Genomic DNA, 20,122 nt, shown 5'->3' with positions numbered 1-20,122 from the left:
CCAACAGGGAAGTCCAAACTCAGGTGGTTTGGACGTGGCTCTGGCTACCACATGGTCCTGAAAGATTGCCAAAGATGTTTTTCAAAACCAAACATCAAGGAAATGACTCAGGGAGAGACCTTGCTATAGCTGTCCAAACTGTGTATGTACATGTATATATGTACGTGTTATTTGCAGGAAGAAACTGATACTTAAAAAGTGGATGAGAATCAAAAATGCTGGCATATACTGTAGGTTTACTGGAGCCAAGAGTTTGGAAGACCTAGCTAAAGCAGAAACATTTTGCTATTGTTTTAATTTGCCTGGGTTTCCAGGAGGAAAAAAAAAAGTAAAACAATACTTAGTGATAGTAACACAAGCATATGCAGCTGTGTGATTTATACCACACACACACACACATACACCACACAAACACATTATGTGCACATTCACACAAATATATGTGTACTTTCAAGCCCTTATCCAGGGAAGCAGAATGGTTTGCAACATTACAGAGTGCTGATGGCCCTGCTGTGCTAGCTTGTGGTAAGGACTTGTACTGATTCACCTCAGAATTCACCTCAGAATACACACCAGTGCGTGGGATTGGCATTAATCCTGTTATCAAGGAGGGAAGGACACTTGCTCCTCCTCCCACAGAGCAGTCGACTGTGAATTCAGGATGCGCTCTCCTCCATTTGATTGCTAAGCAAGTCAGACTGCAGCACCTCTCTCCCACTCACATGCACCCCTGCCAGCTGCTGTTCAGCAGGCAAAGACAGGAGGGTAACTATTTTTGTGGAAGCAAATAAAAAATATTGGCTACTCCTTTGTGTAGACAGTGGGTTATGCTACAACACCTGATGTTTAAAGCCTATTAGCACTTGTCATAGAAATATTATGCAATGGGTTGGTTATGCCGCAGTAGCCATGTGAGGCCATCCCTAGCCTAGCTATCTCTCCTCTTTTCCTTAGATACTTTTGGCTCTTTCCCTTTCTACTGATTGCCTAGGAGAAAATGTACAATTTCCATTGTTCCCAAAAGGTTAATAGATCTGTGCTTTTTGATTGTGTTACAATGGACTTGTAGAGCAGAAGGGGGAGAGCTGGAGCAGTGTTCCTGTCTGACATTCAAAGCAAAAAGGGGTCTCTCTAGTTTTCTGAAAGGACACTTTTTTTTTTCTTTTTCTTTTTTTTTCTTTTCTTTTTGTTTCTTTTTTCTTTTTTTCCCAGAGATAACCTACCCTTCTGAATTATTCTGCACGTGGCAGAGAAGGTACCAGTTCCAGAAGAGTCAGAACTGGACGGGATCACATAACTTTGTGCTGATGGAGAATGGAGGGAAGATGTGGAAAGAAACAAAGAGGATTTGGCTCTACAGAATCCCAGTAGGTATTTGTGGCCACAAGGTCCAGCCAAACATTCCAGTTCTGAAAAAAAGAGATGCAGATAGATGCAGTATTAGGACTTGGATGTGGAATCCTTAATAAGAAAGAAAAAAAAAAAAGTGATGGAGAACACTTGTAAGTAGAGTTATGCAAAACAAATGGGGAAGTGTGAAGAGAAAAGTCAGTAAATGCTGGGATGAATTTTATATTTTCCACAATTGACAGTTTAAATTACTGTTCAGTGCCTATCAGCTAATAGTTTTTCCACAAGTTTCATTTTGTCACTGTTCACTTCCTGTCAGGGATCATACAGAGCTGGATTGCTAAACAGTGGCTACATTTCATTCCCAGTAAGATTACACTTAAGGGGTGGGATTGTTACTGCTGAGCAGTATCTTTTACAATTTTTAAAGGAGTCTGAAATCCTTGACATGGAAGAGCCATGCAGATATGTGATGACTAAATTTTACTGGGAAATACTAAACCAAAGCAGGGAGAATAGCAAATAGGATAGGTTTTCTTGTGGTTACAGCACAATCTTGGGAATCATTTTTTTTCCCCTGATTCTGTGGCTACCCTTGACAATTGGGCAACATTTTAGTCTAGCTATCCTTAACATAACACAAAAATATGTGGTCTCCCAGATGTGTTGGGGGACACATTGTTTGTAAGGTATTTTAAGATTCTCCAAAGGAGAAGGAATTGGCTTTGTTGTAATTTGCTTACTATAAGCCTGCAGGAGCTCTCTTGCAGCTAAACGCCGGCCTGCATGCTCGCTTTATGGGATTTGGAGGGTGGTGGAGATGTGTGGCGCCAGTGAGATGGGCTGCAGGCACATGGCACTGACTGCATGTCCTGATTTCTCAGCTGACATACGTAACCTTTGCAGGGTGGATTGCTTAGGATTTTTGCTGGGAGTACAGGTTGGCTTCATGTTCACCAGTCTCCTTCAGTCCTGCTACAGCTATAGTACATTTAATAATCTGGTCCAATGAAGGAGAAAAGGACGGCTTTTCTTTGAGTCAGAAAAGGTTTTATTTTGATGGGTGCGCAAAATGAAATTCATTCAAGTAATCTCTTCGTAGGCACATCGTATTAATCCCTGTTATTACACAGAGAGCCTAAAACATTTAAAGTGTCAAAATATACTGCTCAATAGAAGAGGCCAAGATGTTGAATCTCCCTGCTCTTTCTACTATAATAAAGATTTACATTGTTCATGTGCTAGCATATCACTGGAGGTATTCCCTGAAGTTGGTATTCTCCATGAAAAAAAAAATAAAAAATTGAATGATACACATGTAGTATAAAATTAAGCAATGACAACAAAGGGATTTTTTTGCTGTAAGGTAATCAACTGCAAAAGCTGGCTCAAGGGGCTTTTAAGGGGTAAGCCAAATGCAGAGACTGAAGTACACTTTGCAAAGTTGCTTATGTTTACTTTTATATTCAATTTCCATGGAATCTATCGGTGCAGAGCATACACTCAGCAAAAATAAATTATAAAACCATCATGTATATAGAGTTCTCTTGCACAATGTTCCATGTTCACAGGTTTTAGGTTGCCAGCTTTGGTCTAGGATTTCCATACAATAGATATGTCTTTACTGTTAATGGGAGTGGTTTGTAAGCTAAATCCCCTGTGGATTAATAAGTGATTACATCCAGAAAAGTATTCCATCCTCCTGTTTCGGATTTGTTACTGATGGACTAGAAAAGGATTCAGAAGTTCATTTAACTCCACAGAATAATTTCTTTCCTGCCTGAAATGGAAACTGGGATAATTACCTTCCCTGTAATGGCTTGCTTCTCCCTCAAGGTCCTGCTGAATCCTCTCTTCTACAGTTAACCTACTGCAACCATTCACAGAAATACGTGTGAAGAGACAGTAAACCAGACTGCACCAGTACTTTCACCAGTGCCCAGGTATTTCCTGGAAATTCTCAAGAGTTTGTACAGTGCTTTAATTTCTCTGTTATTTGATGTATTATGCTCTCTTCAGTATCTTCTTCTTTGCAAAAATGAACACACTGACCACAGGCAGTTTGGAGGACAGACTTTCAAGTGTTCTTCTAAGTCACCTCTGCCCATATCCTTAAAATTATTTAGGCATCACAGTAAAACTACATATCCTAGATGATCTGTGTAACAGATTTATTAGAAAATGGTATCTTCACTTTGAAATGCAACTTCAGTACAAATTTGCTTGCTTCATGCTGCTCCTTCCCTTCTTGCTTATTCATATCAGAAACCTTTTTTGTTAGTGAAAATAAACCAAAATAGTTTACTTGGTATTTCAATTCTTTAACCATGCATTCTTGAGGCACCGTGTTGATCTTGAGGAAAATGGTATTTTTTTTTTCTGTGTGACACCAAGATTAAGACACCACACATCATTGCCAGAAAACAGAAGAAATCATTTTGACTGATAGACTGGGAGTCAAACCCAGGGAGAAAGCAAGCAGAGGTGACCCAAGTATATTAGAAACTCTTGCTCTTTCTGGAATCATAGGTTGAAACTCAGCCACATCTGTCTGAGCTAGATAAAGGCTGCTCTGTGTGTCTTCTTGCTTCAAGGGATTATGAGTGAGACTTCAAAAAACTAAGGTCCTTTTCTGTTCAACACAACCTTAATAAGATGTTGCAGTTTTGCTGTCCTTTTCTAAATGATGGCTGCATAGCTATGGTGTTCTGCGGGCAATGACTCATGGAATATTTTCAGGATGAAATATATTAAACAGTATCAGTGTCTGGAAGTAGTAACTACTAGCCACTTGATGTCATAAAATATTACGATTATTCTTCCATTATTGTCATATAAATAGAGGACTGTTTTGCCTGCTGCTTTATTGGGGACATTTTGCTTTATCTTGGCTAAAATAGTTTTTGCTTCTCATAGAAGAAACTCCGTAGGTTGTCAGAAAGCGTATTAGTTCGTATTCAGTCATACTCAGGTTGCCTAACCCACCAAGAAACGTCCACTGCACTGAGCTGCCCACTGTGCATGAACAGGGAGAGCAATCTAGACTTCAGCTCAGTACGTGGTAGGGGAGAGGCTTGAGGAAAGAGAGAAATGTCAGGCTTCTGGAGAACAGAAGCTACTGGAGAACAGAAGTTGGAAAGATAAGGTGTATCAGAGTGTCAAAAGAGAAGCGGATAAGGGGTTGCTGATGAAAAAGGGAAGAAATGTAGAAATAATAGAGAGAATCCAAGAAGACAGAAGAGAAGTGACTCGAGAAAACGCATAAGGAACTATAAGGGCTAAAACTAAAACCAGCTCGCTATAGGGGCCGAAGGGCTCCTGTATGAAATGTGCAGAATAAGGGGGCTGGAATTCTTTAATACTGACCATGGTGAAAGTGACCATGGTTGTTTCTTGTGCAAATGCATGGTGATATTTACATGTCAGGGTTTCTGAATCCTGTTGTGTTGACTCTCACACTAAAGCCTTTTCAAGGTAGCCAATGCTACCAGCATGACTGGCCATGCCCACTGAAATTCCTGACATTCTCTTGAGGCAAAATACACTTGCAAAGGAAAATGTACACATAAGTAAATAAAAAGTCACAAATATTTTCAGAGCTTTTTTTCAGTTGTGAAGGCAAACATTCACAAATACATCCCCCTCATCCCTCCCACATATCAAGTGCTTGTCACAGTCTACTGAGGACCAGAACTGAGTATTAGAGGAATTGCAGAGTCCAGAACAAAATAATATCTTTTTTTCTTTATTTTACACAATTCCAATATTTATGTCTGAATTTTCATATATTCTTATTGTATTCTTGTATGTATCTAAAAGGATATGGTTTAATCATAAACTGCTTCTGCTTTAGCTATAATAGCAATATTTTTTCTACAAAGTTATGTAAATCTAGTAGTCTCACAGTTCAATGTAACATTTCCACATTTCATTTATTTGCAATATTCTTAAGAATCTTGTGGGAATTATCTAAGGTGTCTCTGGTCTCCTCTGCTGAAGGAGAATTGAAGCCAGCTTGGCATTCTTCTCTTGGGCTATTCACCACCCAGTTTGAGATGCGGACAAGAACATAAGATTTTCTGGGAAACAGTATCTACCTGTTCACTTTTGCTGCACAACAGCAGGAAAAAAAAATCACACGTTATTTTGTGCTTTTTCCTTCATTGCCAAGACTTGCCCAGAGTCTGGGTGGATTAGGAAGAGCTGCTAGAAGAAATACAGATTCAGCTGACAATGCCTGCTGTGACTTGGGATCAGCCAGTAGGAACTGAAGAAGGGCCTTTTTGAAGGTGTTCAAGTGGCAGACAAGAAGGTAAGTATTAGTAGCAGATTCTAATAAATCTTCATGGGACAAGAATCAACATCCAACTGTTGCAGCCTTTTAAGCACATGCAGCTGTGGTAAATCTTGCAGTCCTGACAAAGAGAAAAGTCCCACTAGAATTAATATGCATTTGCATGAACCAGGACTGAATGACCACAGACTTGCAGCCCAGCCTGACAAGCCTTTTCTCATGACAGCATCCAACTAAAATTAATGAAGTAACTTGTTCAGGATCACTCAGGAACATGTTGGGAGAGGCAGGAGGGGAACTCGGATTACATGAGTCACTGCCAGGTTTTCTCGATGTTACAAAGTCAAAAACACATAAAAATGCTGAAGAATACTGAGAAATGCTACCCATTAGTTAAAGTGGCTCCCAGGCAATCTGTCTGGTGTAATCAGTTTGCTTATGTATCACTACTGAGGTAAAAAGTGCTGCTTTCTGACAATATTTCTCACATGTAATCAGGTATTCTGTTTAAAGTGTGAGAATTGTCATAACTTGTCAGGTAGACTAGATCCCTACTCTCTTCATTTACATCATTTCAGCTTCCACTTGAGATTTCAGAGCAGCCTGGAGATGATGCTCTTTCAAATGTAGCTGGCTGTCACTGATTTTGCCCCTTGCCTATCTCAATATATTAAAATGTTATGTCCATGACCAACTCTCCTCTTTCCTCTAGCTGACTCTATACACTGGGTACAGCTGAAGGGTGATGATGTCCTTTGATAAGCTAGCTGGGAAGACATCAATTTAATGTCACCTGTGGTATTAGACTGCATGAGGGGATAGGGGAAGATGTAGGGATTTGGTGTGCTACTTATAGATAAACAAGTTTCCTTGCTTGTGTTGCAAATGCCAGAAGGGAGTGACTAAAAACAGGAATAGTTTCAGAAATCTAATTTACTTTTCATTGTTTATGCTGCTTGATTACCTTGTACATTTCTGTTTGCAATAAAAATAGTTACTATCCAGTCATTTTCATTTGAGATCTCTCTAGCACCCACACATCAATATAACATTTGAATTGCAAATACTGAAAGATTTATTAAAAATAGTAATTTCCTTTCAAATTTTATGTATATGTGCATATATATCTTCCTATTGTTTTCAGTTCATTTAATGTACTTTCTCAGAAAACTATTCAATCACAGTTTTTGCAAGAAACATTTGAGTATAGTGCAAGAACTTAAACGCTCAGAGAAAAGCCTCCTTGACTAGACGCTCAGTACCACGTTGTCTGACAACCATGCAATTTAAATGATCAAAGGAATTCAAGAATAAGATCCTAAATTGCATCCTCATCTATTTTTCCAGCTGCTTCCCCCTCTCCTGGCTTGCTTTACTCAAAATGAAGAGCTTGCTTGCTGTGGTCTGTTGTACTCCAAAAAGAAGTAGAAAGAGTGTCTGAACCATAAATATAAAACATGTCAACACATGTCCACAAACACCATGGTGGTGTCATCCAAATCTCTGAACCCCTGAATTCAATATATTTCCTACAGTATGCTAACTGCCCTCCTAGAAACAGTACAAGAGGACTGAAAAAAAACCTCCCTAACATGCAGCAGAACAAATTAGCATAGGCCATTGATAAAAGCAAAACCGGTAAGTCCCCCGCGGGACAAAAACTACTTTCCAAGCTTCTTTCAGGGAGAACTTGAAGTATTTTTCCCATTAGTGGGGACACTTGAGTTTTTCTGAAAAGGATCAAAGGCCACACTGGATTTTCATTCCGTTGAGCTGAAGTTGCAGAATTCTGTGTGGCTCTGCAGTTGCGATATGAAAAGAAAGAAAAAAAGAAAAAGGAAAATATGGACCCCTGAAATGAAACACTTATGTTATAGAAATAAGATCTAACAGTCTTAGCTTTCTGCTCAGCATTACGACCAGCATTTCAAAACAACTTATATTTGCTGCTCAGTGGATATCAATTCTTTTGGGAAACTGTTTATACTTTTTAGACTTTGATAGCAGAAACAGTTATTAAGGTAATACAGCAATACATTAGTGATTTTTGTCTGTTCATAAGGTCTGGCTTATCTTTCATGGAAAGCAGTTGTAGATACATAACAACTGGTATAAAGTCAGGACCTTTCCTACTTTTGTAAGATCAGTGATTATAGTGGCATTGCCTGTGATATAGCCAGTATATCTCTCTGGTTTCAATGACTCATGACATTCATAAACATAAATAAGATTAGAAGAAGGCCCCTTGATTTCTCTCCATTCCTGTATTTTCTGTCTACTCCACTGGCAAACATGAGTTTCCATCTTTTTTCTTAAATAAGTTGGTAGAACATTGACAACTTAGGCACTTCATGCTTGATCAGTCGTAAACAATCACCTAAAAGGGAAGAGAATCAAGAATCCATATTTTTGTTTTAATGTGCCTAGAGCCATGTCTCCAACTGATATAACTCAGCACAGATCCATTGTTCTCAGACAGTGTCTTTGAGGAAGGACTTTCTGCTTCAGATCTAAAGGAATGTGATTTTTCCACTGAAATTCATGAGAACACTGACACTGGTTTGAATAGATGCAGGATATAGGCCTCGAATAATCTGATTTTCACAAATTCTCGGCTCCAGCTTTTCCCATTGACCTCAGCTGAAATGGAGGAAGATAAACAATAAAATGCTGGTCCTAAGATAACAGGTCACCAATGCTTTGCACAGGTCATTCGCAGTGGTGGAAAGGAGGTTTCCACTCATTCATGGCTATCCCACACTGGCTACAGGAGTGAGAACATCGAGCTTATGTTCTACAGGCAATATTCATGTTGCTGTCAACCCAGCTCATGTGTACTGTCTTTCAGAGTGTGCAATATTTTACATCGTATGGTAGGCTGTCCCGTATATTAAATAGCAGGGTACTGCAGTGTAATACAGCAGAAAGCTAAACAGCAAGTTAATATTAAAACATGCTATTATAGTATAAAATACTATATAAAATAGTATATATAAAAATATACTAAATAGCAAGTTATATTAAAAAAAATCTTTGAAATTGTTCACAGTGATACATAAAAGAAAAGTTAGAGATTCAAGTGAACAGAATATGCTACTTTCAACAAAGTCAATATATGAAGCACATTGCCACATTGCAACTTATAATTAACTCTGGCCATTCTTGGCACAATGACATGACAGTGCCTGGATCATGAAGCCAAAGAAAATTCCAGTGTCTTCAGTTTCCTGACAAGTGTTATTTTACCAGCAGGATGTCCTATTATCCTACTGTCTTACTGCATTCATAAACTGAAATCAATATTTTCAGTCTTATTTGCAGTCTAAATGATGAAAAATGTTTTAATTTGGGGGTAGATGTATTGTATAGTGTCATTAGTGGAATTTTTCCCCTCTCTACCTCCTCTAAATAATGTCCCCATTTTCCCTTCCAAGATAGTCTCCTGACTACCTTTTCAATGCTACCAGATAGAAATAAGCTTCTATTGTTTATTAAGAAATGTATTTTTAAAGTTAATTTATTTCTTTTTCATAGCAGGAATATGTATTAAGCTGTTTCAGAGCAGTATCAACTGAAATATGATTTGAGATTGGAACAATATAATTACTAATGTAGAATCAGTGGGGAGACAGACTATACAAAATCTTTTTCTGGTAAGTCATGCTCATAACTCAGTGAGTCTAATGGTTTAGCAATTTAGACCATATACTTCTTGTACAGGTAAATCTAGTTGCTGATTTCATTCTTCAAGCTTCTGCCGCAGCTTCAGTTGGGATCCCAATGAAAACAGGGAGGTAAATTCAACTATGGCTTGTGTTGGGTCTTTCTTCCCCTGAAAAACGTACACATTGTTCACTATAAATTCAAGCTTGTAGCTCACCTCATCTATGACAAAAAATTGCTAAGATGCTTTATTCCTTCCTTCATAAGAAAACAATTGCTTTGCCAAAATGTCAGCTTACTATAGCCTGGAAGAATGAACGCTCTGCACTGGTGGATGAACATAAACCTCAGTGTCAGTCATAGAGGACAGAAGGCAGAGAGAGGACAGAAGGCAGAGAGGCAGTTTTTGTTGAGGCCACAAGATGAACATGTGGTATTTGAAACAACTTTCCGTTTTCATTCTGCCATGTATGCCCAGTTAGAGAGAAGACAGAAGAAGTTAGGGTAGGTTGGTGATGCTTGTCTGAATGAACTGAAGCTTTCTTTCACTTACAGAGACAAAATAATACAATTTATTTCAGTCACTTTCACTTCTGTAAGGTGCATGTGCACATTACCTCAACCTCTGGCAGAAACTGGATGATGTGTGTGAGTATCCTTGATGTTTTTGCTTATGCTATTGACAGAGCACAGAGGAGGACATTACTGTAAGACACAGCCAATGTAGCCTTCGTGCTTGCCCAGGAAATAAGACACTAAAAAGATGTACTGAGAGAATCATCTCTCTGACCATGCTGCCACAGCGTTTAGGTAACATTTATGTAATTTCTGCTGACTAGCATTCCATAATGTCTTCTGCCATTAAGATCAATAAAAGCCTGTTAAAATGCATGGGGCCATGTTTTGGCAATAGAAGGAGCTTGTTATTTGGTTGAAGTGTACCAAGCCCTTCAATTCTGACTGAATGGCAGTACAGCTTGATACCCTAGGCACTGGCAAACATAATTAAAGAGTCAGAAAGAGAAATACTGATACTCTAGAGTGGAATACTAAAACAACCTGTGATACCACATTTTTACCAGCTTGTCTTTTATAGGGACCATGACATTACAGAGACTATATAAGAATCCAATTCACTTTTGATTCTAACCATATCCTATCAAATAGATGAATACCAAAAAATTAAAAAAAAAAAGGTGAATTATAAATGTGGACAATAGCACAGCTCCTTATACATTTTGAGGCATACTGTTGTTTATTTGAGAAAGTTGATTTTGTTCTTGACATTTGCTCTTATATTCATGGCAATAAAGCTCTAGAAATCTGTAGAGGCAGTTTCTTAATAGATTAGCTTATAAAAAATCCAAGAATATCCAGCCTGCTAGATAGTCCAACCAACAACATATGCCAGCTTCACTGCTAATTGCCTGTTTTAAGCCAGACCAGCTGAGTGTCTGCTACCTTACATTTTCAGTGGGCTAAATCCAATTTTATTTTTATTTTTTTCAGTAACAGATTGTAAAAGAAATCATTTGAAGTTACTAAATATTTTTGCTGACCAGAACAGAAGTGTTAACCTTCATTTTTAATCCCCCCCTTTTTTTTTCATGTTGGCAACTTTAAACTAATTTTGAAGGCAAAAATGGAAACATCTTGTTTGAAAACATTGAATTGCAGCATTTTTATACTTCCAATATTTTTTTCCATTTTTAAGCTATCAGCCAAATCAGTGAAGAATTGCGACTATTGAACATACACATTTTTGGTAAATAAATCATTAGTAAAATTTATGAGTCTGAGTCACTCCACTCGAGACACTGTGCCATAATTTTCTAAGATCATTCCTTGCTTAGAAATATGTCTCAATTTGATCCATTTGTAAAGCACTGAGTGCTGATTACTAAAAGACAATCCTTCTTGGAATGAAAAGACAAACCACACTTTTTAGTTCATTATTTGCTGAGCTCCAAATGTGGTGAAGCTGCTAGGCCAAGACCTCTGTCTCTGTGAGCGTGACATTAACTGCTCAGATCTGGTGCAGAGTAGGGTGAGAGTCTTCAGTCCCACGTGAACTGAGTGGTTTTCTCATTATTATTCATTATGTGTATTGGTATATTGTCTTTGAGTCTAAGCCATTGATCCACATCAGATTGCGGTAGGCACTGTACAGTCAAGGACCAAATAAAATAGCATTTTTCTCAAAGAGTTCATAGTTTAAGCACTGCTGGTACTTATAGTACCTAAGGTGCTTATGATCACAAATGAAATTAGGAGTGTATAGTCATGACATAAGCAAGACTTCACTGTTTTTATAAATAATGACAGGCTGAGAGGCATATGAGGATCTGAGTTTTAATATGCTGGTGAAAGATTCTGTGTTCATATTCTCATAAAATGAAGTATCTTTGGAAGACATTTATCATAACAGAAAGTTCTTCTTTTCTCTTGGTTGGAATGTTTTATTCTTTGGGAGACTTCAAGTCTTGATTTGAAATAAAATTTCCGGAAGAAAAAGACAAAAGGAGAAAAGATGATTTTTTAATAGAGAAATTACCAGTAAATATGAAAGGGAGGAAAGATAGCTATTTTTCTTCTAACTGGCATGCAAATGAAATAGATAAAGTTGTCTTTAAGAAAGCTTATTTGCTAATAGTAGTGTAGCTATTTATGAGAAAAGAAAAAGAAAAGATCATGAGAAAAAAAAAGATTCAAATGAAGGAAAGAAAGAAATAATTCTTTCCTTTTTTTTTTTTTTTTTTTATCCTTCCTTTTAATTAAGAAGGAAATAATCTGGTAAGATAATGCTTTTTAGATTCTGAATACAAGGACACCAAAAAGATGAAATTCTGAAATTGTTGCTGGTAGCATGGATTGTGTATAAATACATTTAAATTAGAACATGTTTACCTCTTTCTTGAGCAAACTAACTTTTAAATCCTTATTTGTTATTATTAGATAATTATAATGAGTTGAACCATATCACAGAGAATCACCCAGCAAGAGTTCCACTCAGGTTGAAAAGCTGTTTCAAGAAAGAAGATATTGTTATGTTATGGCTTTTCACTCTTCATGCAAAAACTTCCTTATGCAACGATTGTACCTCAGTGGCGAAACAAGACCTTCAGCAAGAGACTCAGTAGAACAAGGGTCTCCTTCTAGGAAGAAGCAGGGGACATATCCCTTTAATGGTCAATAATGTTTGACACCATAGATCAACTTTGTTTAAAATTTTCTTACATTCTCTTTGGAAAGTTTCTTACAGACTATTAAAAAGCTGGCATCATCTTAAGCAAATGGACTGGAATAAATCCTTCACTTCCCATTAGTCTAGCAAAGAATGGTTACTTTTGCATGGGAAGTGTCTCTGTATGATTGCAAAAGAACAGTTAAGTTTCTAAAGAGAGGGAAGTGGCTGAAACAGGAGCATCAGAATAACCAGGGACTGAAAGAGTTTTTAATAACCTCTTCAGCTTCTGTTAAAATCCCTGATTTTCATCATTGTAAAACATAAAAAATACTTACCAAGAAAATTGCAGTTTTCAGCCCAGTGGTCTGAACGTACAGTGATCTGACTTTATAGAAAAAGTTTTTTAAGGAATATGTGAGAACCAGCAACTTATCGGTGCTTGATTTACCACCTTGCAAAAATCACCAGGTTTGAATCTTTATTTGCAATGGTAAGAGATTTCAAAGAAAGTTTCTTTCGTGTAGGAAGGCAAGTTGTATGTTTGAAAATCATCACTGAATTTTTTTCAGAACAGGTTGCACTACCATTTGTTTCGAATTATGTGAATACAGTTGATTTTTCCTTGGGAGAGTGTGATAAACTAAATGACATCCTGAGGTCTTTTGCAGGCTCCATTTTTGTTGTTTCAGGCTTTGCTGGTGTCTCCCTTCCAGGAATAAGAACATGTGTTTCTCTTGGTGTTCACACAAGATTCCATATCATGCTAAGAGCAGTCGGCATTATTCCCAGGCCATGGATGAACTGTTGTCAGGCCTTACAATTAAAGCTCAGTAAGGCTGAGTTGGAGCTGAAAAAGAAGACCTTTGGAGAACACCAAGTTGCTGAGAAACAGTAGAAAAGTTGGAAAATGACAGAACTGCTGTCTTTTGCATGAGACAGAGCATCACAGTTGCAGTCTCTTCCAACTATTGTTCAGGATATTACCATAGTGGTTTGATGGTATGTGAATATCCTGGCCATACTCACAGTTGGCCAAACATTTCTTGTTCCCTAAGCTCCCTTTGTGGTTTAATAAATAATAAGGCTGTTCACTCTTTCTGTCCCAGCTCTATGCCAAATACGTGATCCCCGACAGCCAGGAAGGAAGGTCCACAAGAAACTCTGGGGGAATCAGAGCTGTTCCTCTTTTTTATGGCTTACCAGGAGAGGATTTTTCTGTTGACAGGTTGGAGCTGTACCACACAACACAATATAGATGTGCCTCAGTTCTCTCCAAATTAACTGGTAACGCATCCAAGTGAAGTACCAGGCTAAAGAATCTACATTGCTTGTAGCACAGAAACAGCTATCTACTTCAGGTATCTTTTTATACTACTGTATTGATGTATGTTAACTTATGTGATGAACAGTCAAGGTTGAGATTTATTGGTCTTGTGTTGGGGTCCACTGTTAAACTGAAGCTGTACCCCCTTTCATGACTGAAATTACTTCTGGGATGAAAAGTCTCTACTACACATCAGAAAAGTTTATTTTGGAGGGACTGGAGTGGACTCTAACACAGCCTTCCCAGACAAATATTATTGCATGGCTACTTGTATTTATATGAAGATCTGTGCTACTTGGTGCTTTGTGACAATCTCAAGAGAAATGATCAGTCTCAATGAAGAAACAGAGATGAGCCTCTGTGGATACTCTGAGGTCACTCAAGCAGGAGTCTTCTCATCTGCAAAGTGAGAGTACTTTCAGACAGGCATTCCAGACAAAAGAAACTTTAAAACATCACTGAAAAAAATACTTTCTGGTAAACCACCTATGAAAACAGTGCACAAAGTTATTTATGAATTATCCTTTCATAAAATTAAAACTAAATTGGTAAAATCTTGAGAATCAGCATTTTACCCTCATACTCTGTGTGGGTATTACCAAAACTGAGACCTCAAAACTACTCTTCCTCCTCTAATAAAATTCTTCAGGAAAAAAAATAATGGTTTCTAGAGTTCTGCTGCTTGTGATAGAAGCAATACTGTACATTTTCACATGCTTCCAAAGGAAGGCTATGGTAACTGCGTGTCTGTGTGCATTACTAATAAGAATTTTTAAGTGCTCATTTTTAAGAATTGCATTCCAGTAGATTGCTTACAGGAAACCTCATTTATGCACTGCTTCTTTTTTCCTAGGGAAATGCAAAATTAAGTTATTATTACATTTTATTGCGTACAAAATTAGCTTGATTACTAAATTAAAAAGGAATTCCAACAGAAACAGATATAACAATAGTATGGCAAATAAAATCCTTATGGGTCTTTCTTATCGTATTTGGAAAATGAAGAACAATTAGCCACATATTATAGTAGGACCTGTATTGTTGGATGGATAGGAAAAATGTTGATTTTACATGGTGTTATGTGTGCTCTGTCCTGCTTATTAAATTTGTTCGGTTTTATCCTGATAATGTTCTTTGTCTGTGTATGAAAACTGTCTGGAAATGAAGGATTCTGAGCAGCTGACCTTCATTTTTGTTTATTGTATATTTTGATTTTACATTCATGTCACAACACTTGTTCTATGGTTTCTGTGGATTAGAAGTTTGAAAGAGCAAATGACTTTTCACTACACATGCACGTAATAAATCTAGAATGCAGGTACAATGATAGCAAACACTGTTCCTAGCTAACTTGAGGACTTGACAAGTTAGTTACTTAGCTGATGTGCTTAAATTAGAAACAAGGTCATGTTAGGCTTTTACATAGTTAATTCATGCTTCCTGAGGGAGATGCACACCAACTATGCTATGAATCACCCAGTGGAACTGCCTAGCATTCTTCATTGACTGCAGAGGAACCCTACAGTGACCTTGATCCAAACATAGATTCTTTAGCTTGGTACTTGAAGCTAGGTTAAAGGAATCCAGGACTCTCTAAATAGTTAGGTAAGTTTAGATTAGATAGGGAAAAAAAGAAAGATGATATGGGAAAACATGATGATTTTAAAGAACCAAGTACATTTTGTACTGAAGTTTTGATAAGAAAAAAGAACAACAACAACAACAAAACAACAACAACAAAAAAAAACACCTTACAGAAGAACTTCCAAGCTCAGGGTCAGTGCATTGGTGCATCCCTAAGACTAGGAAATCGGGGAAGGGGGGCAGGAGACCTGTGTGGATGAGCAAGGAGCTCATCAGTAAGATCAAAAGGAAGAGGAAGATCTATGAAATGTGGAAAAAGGGCCTGTCCTCTTGGGAAGAGTATAGGAGTGTTGTCAGGGCCTGCAGGGACGTGAAGAGGAAGGCTAAAGCCCACGTGGAGATGAAGCTTGCAAAAGAGATAAAGGATAATAAGAAGTTTTTTTTTTAAGTATGTAAACAGTAAAAGGAAGACTAGAGATGATGTGGGTCCCCTGCTGAATGAGGGGGGTGTCCTGGTAACGGGGGACACTGAGAAGGCAGAGATATTGATGCCTTCTTTGCTTTGGTATTTGCTTCAAAGACTCCCCCACAGGACTCCTGGACTCTGGAGGGAGGAGAAAGAGTCTGGGAAATGGAGAGCTCCCCCCTGGTGGATGAGGGAGTTGTTCAGGAGAGTCGGAGTAGAATCAACACACGCAAATCCATAGGCCCCGATGGGATGCATCCACGTGTGCTGAGGGAGTTAGCGGAGGTGATCGCCGAACCGTTCTCTATCATCTTTGAAAGGTCCTGGAGAACAGGAGAGGTGCCTGAAGACTGGAGGATAGCCAATGTCACTTCGGTCTTCAAGAAGGGCAAGAAGGAGGATCCGGGAAACTACAGGCCAGTCAGTCTCACCTCCGTTCCTGGAAAGGTGTTGGAACAGCTTGTTCTGGATGCCATCTCCAAGTAATTGGAAGAGAAGAAGGTTATGAGGAGTAGTCAGCATGGATTCACCAAGGGAAAATTGTGCTTGACCAACCTCGTTGCCTTCTATGATGGCATCACCAGCTGGGTAGATGGGGGGAGAGTAGTGGATGTCATCTACCTTTACTTTAGCAAGGCTTTTGATACTGTCTCCCACGACATCCTGCTAGCAAAGCTGAGAAAGTGTGAGATAGACGAGTGGACAGTAAGGTGGGTTGAGAACTGGCTGACTGGCCGAGCTCAGAGGGTGGTGATCGGTGGTGCAGAGTCCGGCTGGAGACTTGTGACAAGCGGTGTTCCCCAGGGGTTGGTGCTGGGTCTGATCTTGTTCAACATCTTCATCAACGACCTTGATGAGGGAATTGTGTCCACCCTCAGCAAGTATGCCGATGATACAAAGTCAGGAGGAGTGGCCGACATGCCAGAAGGCTGTACTGCCATTCAGCGAGACCTGGACAGGCTGGAGAGCTGAACAGGAAGAAACCAAATGAAGTTTAGCAAAAGCAAGTGTAGAGTTTTGCACCTGGGAAGGAACAACCGCATGTATCAGTACAGGCTAGGGGATGACCTGCTGGAGAGGAGCTCTGCGGAGAAGGACCTGGGGGTCCTGGTGGACGACAGGTTGACCATGAGCCAACAGTGTGCCCTAGTGGCCAAGAAGGCCAATGGGATCCTGGTGTGCATTAAAAGGAGCGTGGCCAGCAGGTCAAGGGAGGTGATCCTCCCCCTCTACTCTGCCCTGGTCAGGCCTCACCTGGAGTACTGTGTCCAGTTCTGGGCTCCCCGGTACAAAAAAGACAGGAATCTTCTGGAAAGAGTCCAGCAGAGGGCAACAAAGATGATATGGGGCCTGGAGCGTCTCCCCTATGAGGAACGGCTGAGAGACCTGGGTCTGTTCAGCCTTGAGAAAAGAAGACTGAGAGGGGATCTTATTAATGTTTACAAATATCTTAAGTGTGGGAGACAGAGGGATTTGGCCAACCTCTTTTCACTGGTTTGTGGGGACAGGACAAGGGGCAATGGCCACAAAGTGGAACACAGGAAGTTCCGCACCAACATGTGAAAGAACTTCTTCACGGTAAGGGTGACGGAGCACTGGAACAGGCTGCCCAGGGAGGTTGTGGAGTCTCCTTTTCTGGACATATTCAAGGCCCATCTGGACACCTACCTGGGCAACCTGCTCTAGGGAACCTGCTTTGGCAGAGGGGTTGGACCTGATGATCTCTTGAGGTCCCTTCCAACCCCTACAGTTCTGTGATTCTGTGATTCTCTCCCCCAATCTCAGTGTCCCATTCTGGCCTCTGACATGCCATCCCAGAAAAGAACCCAAGCCAGAAATACCTCCCTCCACCCCAGTTAAGTGGTTACTTGCTCAGGAATGTAAGAAGACCTGTCCTGCGTCAAACTAAAGGTCCATCTCTGCCAGTATCCCATCTCCAGCAAGAGACAGAAATACCCGTCTGAGGGGGAGTGGAAGTATTAGAACAGACAAAGCATGACATTTTCCAGTAATATTCTTCCAGTTTCTAACAGTCTGTGTCTCAGGGGCATCCACTGTATTTAACAACCTTCAACTGTATTTCTCTTATATTAACCTGTCAAATGTCCTTTTAAGTTGTGTAAACTGTTGTCACCCACAATTTCCTGGGGCAAGAAATTCCACTGCTTAACTGAATGCTGTTTTAAGACTTTGTCCTTTTGATTTTGTGGTGTTCTCTGTACTGCATCCTCTTCCACTCAGCACCAGGAATTCTTGATGGTTCTTTCCTCCTTCAAAACCTCTGAGAGGTGAGTAGGTTAACTATTTGTTGTAAACTGACAAGTGACTGAAATACATGAGAAACATTGTCTCATTTTCGTGTATTGCCAGGTTCATATCTTGTGAACACTAATATTAAGGAAGAGGGAGGATGCTAGTGATGCATCAGGTTCAAGATCTTTGAAGCCAGCTGAAGAGAAACATTCAAAGATATGTCAAATCTAAATGGGAGAACTTCACAGGAGGTTATTCTGCAATAGGAGTTCCTGATGGGACAGAGAATATCAGTCTCTGAAACTGCACCCCCTGACCCTTTAAAAGATTTTCACCCAGATGGATGAAAATAAATTTAATTTTGATAGGTTACAGGCTTCTAAAACAACATTGAAAGCTAAACCTCAGGAACTGATTGGTACATTTTTCAAATTCTCCTTAAAAAAAAAAAAAAAAAAAAAAAAGAATGCAGCTAGCCTATGAGCCTGTGATTAAAACAAAAACAAAAAAAAATAAACTGTGTTAAAGAAGTGTATAATATGATAATTATTTTTCAAGATTTAGGCGAAAGACAAGGAAGAAGAGAGATGAGACTTTTCATCTATATGGTAAGCAGGGGAGTCCATGTTTTTTTCAGCCCAGCTTTACTTCAAGATTCCTTTTCAGAAAACAGAAATAAGATTAAATATTTGTACTAATTCTTTTTTCCACACTAAATTCTTTCTAGTTGTTAGAGTTGTCTATCCTACTTGTGTACAAAAACTTAACCAGTGGCTGTGAATAATAAATCTAGTAACCTTTTCAGCTCCAAGCATGCCAAGCACGTTCTTTATAATCTCCTACAATAGGGTATAGCATGTTTACTAAATGGCTGAATCTGAAATGGTCCAGGATTAAATAATTAAAAGGAGTATCTAATTCCACGGGGTTCTTAGGGGAACTAAATATCTGCAGGAATAATGCATTTAAATGGTGTTACCAGCTACCTGAGGTGTCTTTTGCTCCTCTAGCTGTAAAAGGGAGTTAATGACGTTGGCAGACACACCTAGCTGGACAGATCAATACAGATAATTTGTTTGCAGATAGTACAATGTTATCTCAGCACTGAAGTACACCAAAGAGATTGTTTCCCTGCAGGAAAGCGCTAACTTCACTTTTGAGAAGCAGTGCCCACAGAAACCTCCTCTTTGCCATCGTGTCTGGCTTCTCAGAGGTCACAGAAGCTTGTGACTCCATGTGTTGGAAGTACAGACAAAAGCTGCTCTTGCAAAATGGTACAATGTGATGTGTGAATAATCTGAGTGATGCACTGATGGGGCAGCTGAAAGAAAATAAAGGTAATACAGGTTGCTGAGCTATGGAGTACATTGACTTCTATCCATCTAGAGCTTTTCTTCTGTCTTTCTTTTGTTTCTTTTGACTTTTTTTTTCCCCTTAAATGTTCCCCCTTTGCTCCTACCAGTCCCCTCTCTTCCACAGGCCCAGTCCCTTCCCCTGTTTTCCCACCCTTGCTCACCCAATATCTGAGATTTTCTGTCCCTATCATTTAGTCAGAGCCCCTCAAAAATGCTCAGACCCTGACTATAGCAACCTGGTGTATGAGATGTACCATAGGAACCTTAATACAAAAGTTTATGATTAGTGGCAATCAACTTATTTTTCTCCAGTCATTTCTATCTGCCTTTAATACAGGAAAAGGAAATAATCTTTGCGTGTAAAGTCTCTTTGTGAGGATGTAGAGCTCGCACAGTGTCAAAGGTCCCAGTTCAATCCCAAGTCACTGTGACAAGTACTGCTGTGCTATGTTAGGCAAATATATTCAGATGAAGCAATAATAGGCAGGAATATTTGACATCAGTTAAAAAACACTGCATTTTCTAAGTTTCCATTTTCTATGTCCCCATAAAGTGCTTACTGTCCTGTTATATGGGGAGAACCAAATGATCTGAGAAGGTACTAAATGTTGGAAAAACTCCTGACCAGAATGTCACATCTTCTCTC

At 39.2% G+C, this 20,122-nt stretch overlaps 1 long non-coding RNA gene across 3 annotated transcripts; it reads left to right on the top strand.

The window, feature by feature from the left end:
• Positions 1-1,221: 1,221 nt before the first annotated feature.
• LOC118250159 (uncharacterized) lies at positions 1,222-14,866 on the top strand. 3 transcript variants are annotated; one of them, XR_004779338.2, is made up of 6 exons: positions 1,222-1,367; positions 3,187-3,293; positions 5,522-5,662; positions 9,179-9,297; positions 13,208-13,493; positions 13,601-14,866. It is a non-coding gene; the product is annotated as an uncharacterized LOC118250159 (long non-coding RNA). The 3 variants fall into 3 exon arrangements; XR_004779337.2 differs by having other exon boundaries at positions 13,184-13,493; XR_004779336.2 differs by lacking the exon at positions 9,179-9,297 and having other exon boundaries at positions 1,225-1,367; positions 13,184-13,493.
• Positions 14,867-20,122: the final 5,256 nt, after the last annotated feature.

The sequence above is a fragment of the Cygnus atratus genome, chromosome 1 (genome assembly GCF_013377495.2).
Source record: "Cygnus atratus isolate AKBS03 ecotype Queensland, Australia chromosome 1, CAtr_DNAZoo_HiC_assembly, whole genome shotgun sequence".
Classification (NCBI taxonomy): domain Eukaryota; kingdom Metazoa; phylum Chordata; class Aves; order Anseriformes; family Anatidae; genus Cygnus; species Cygnus atratus.
The sequence above is the reverse complement of the archived record's forward strand: the minus strand, read 5'-3'. Positions and strand labels throughout refer to the sequence as shown.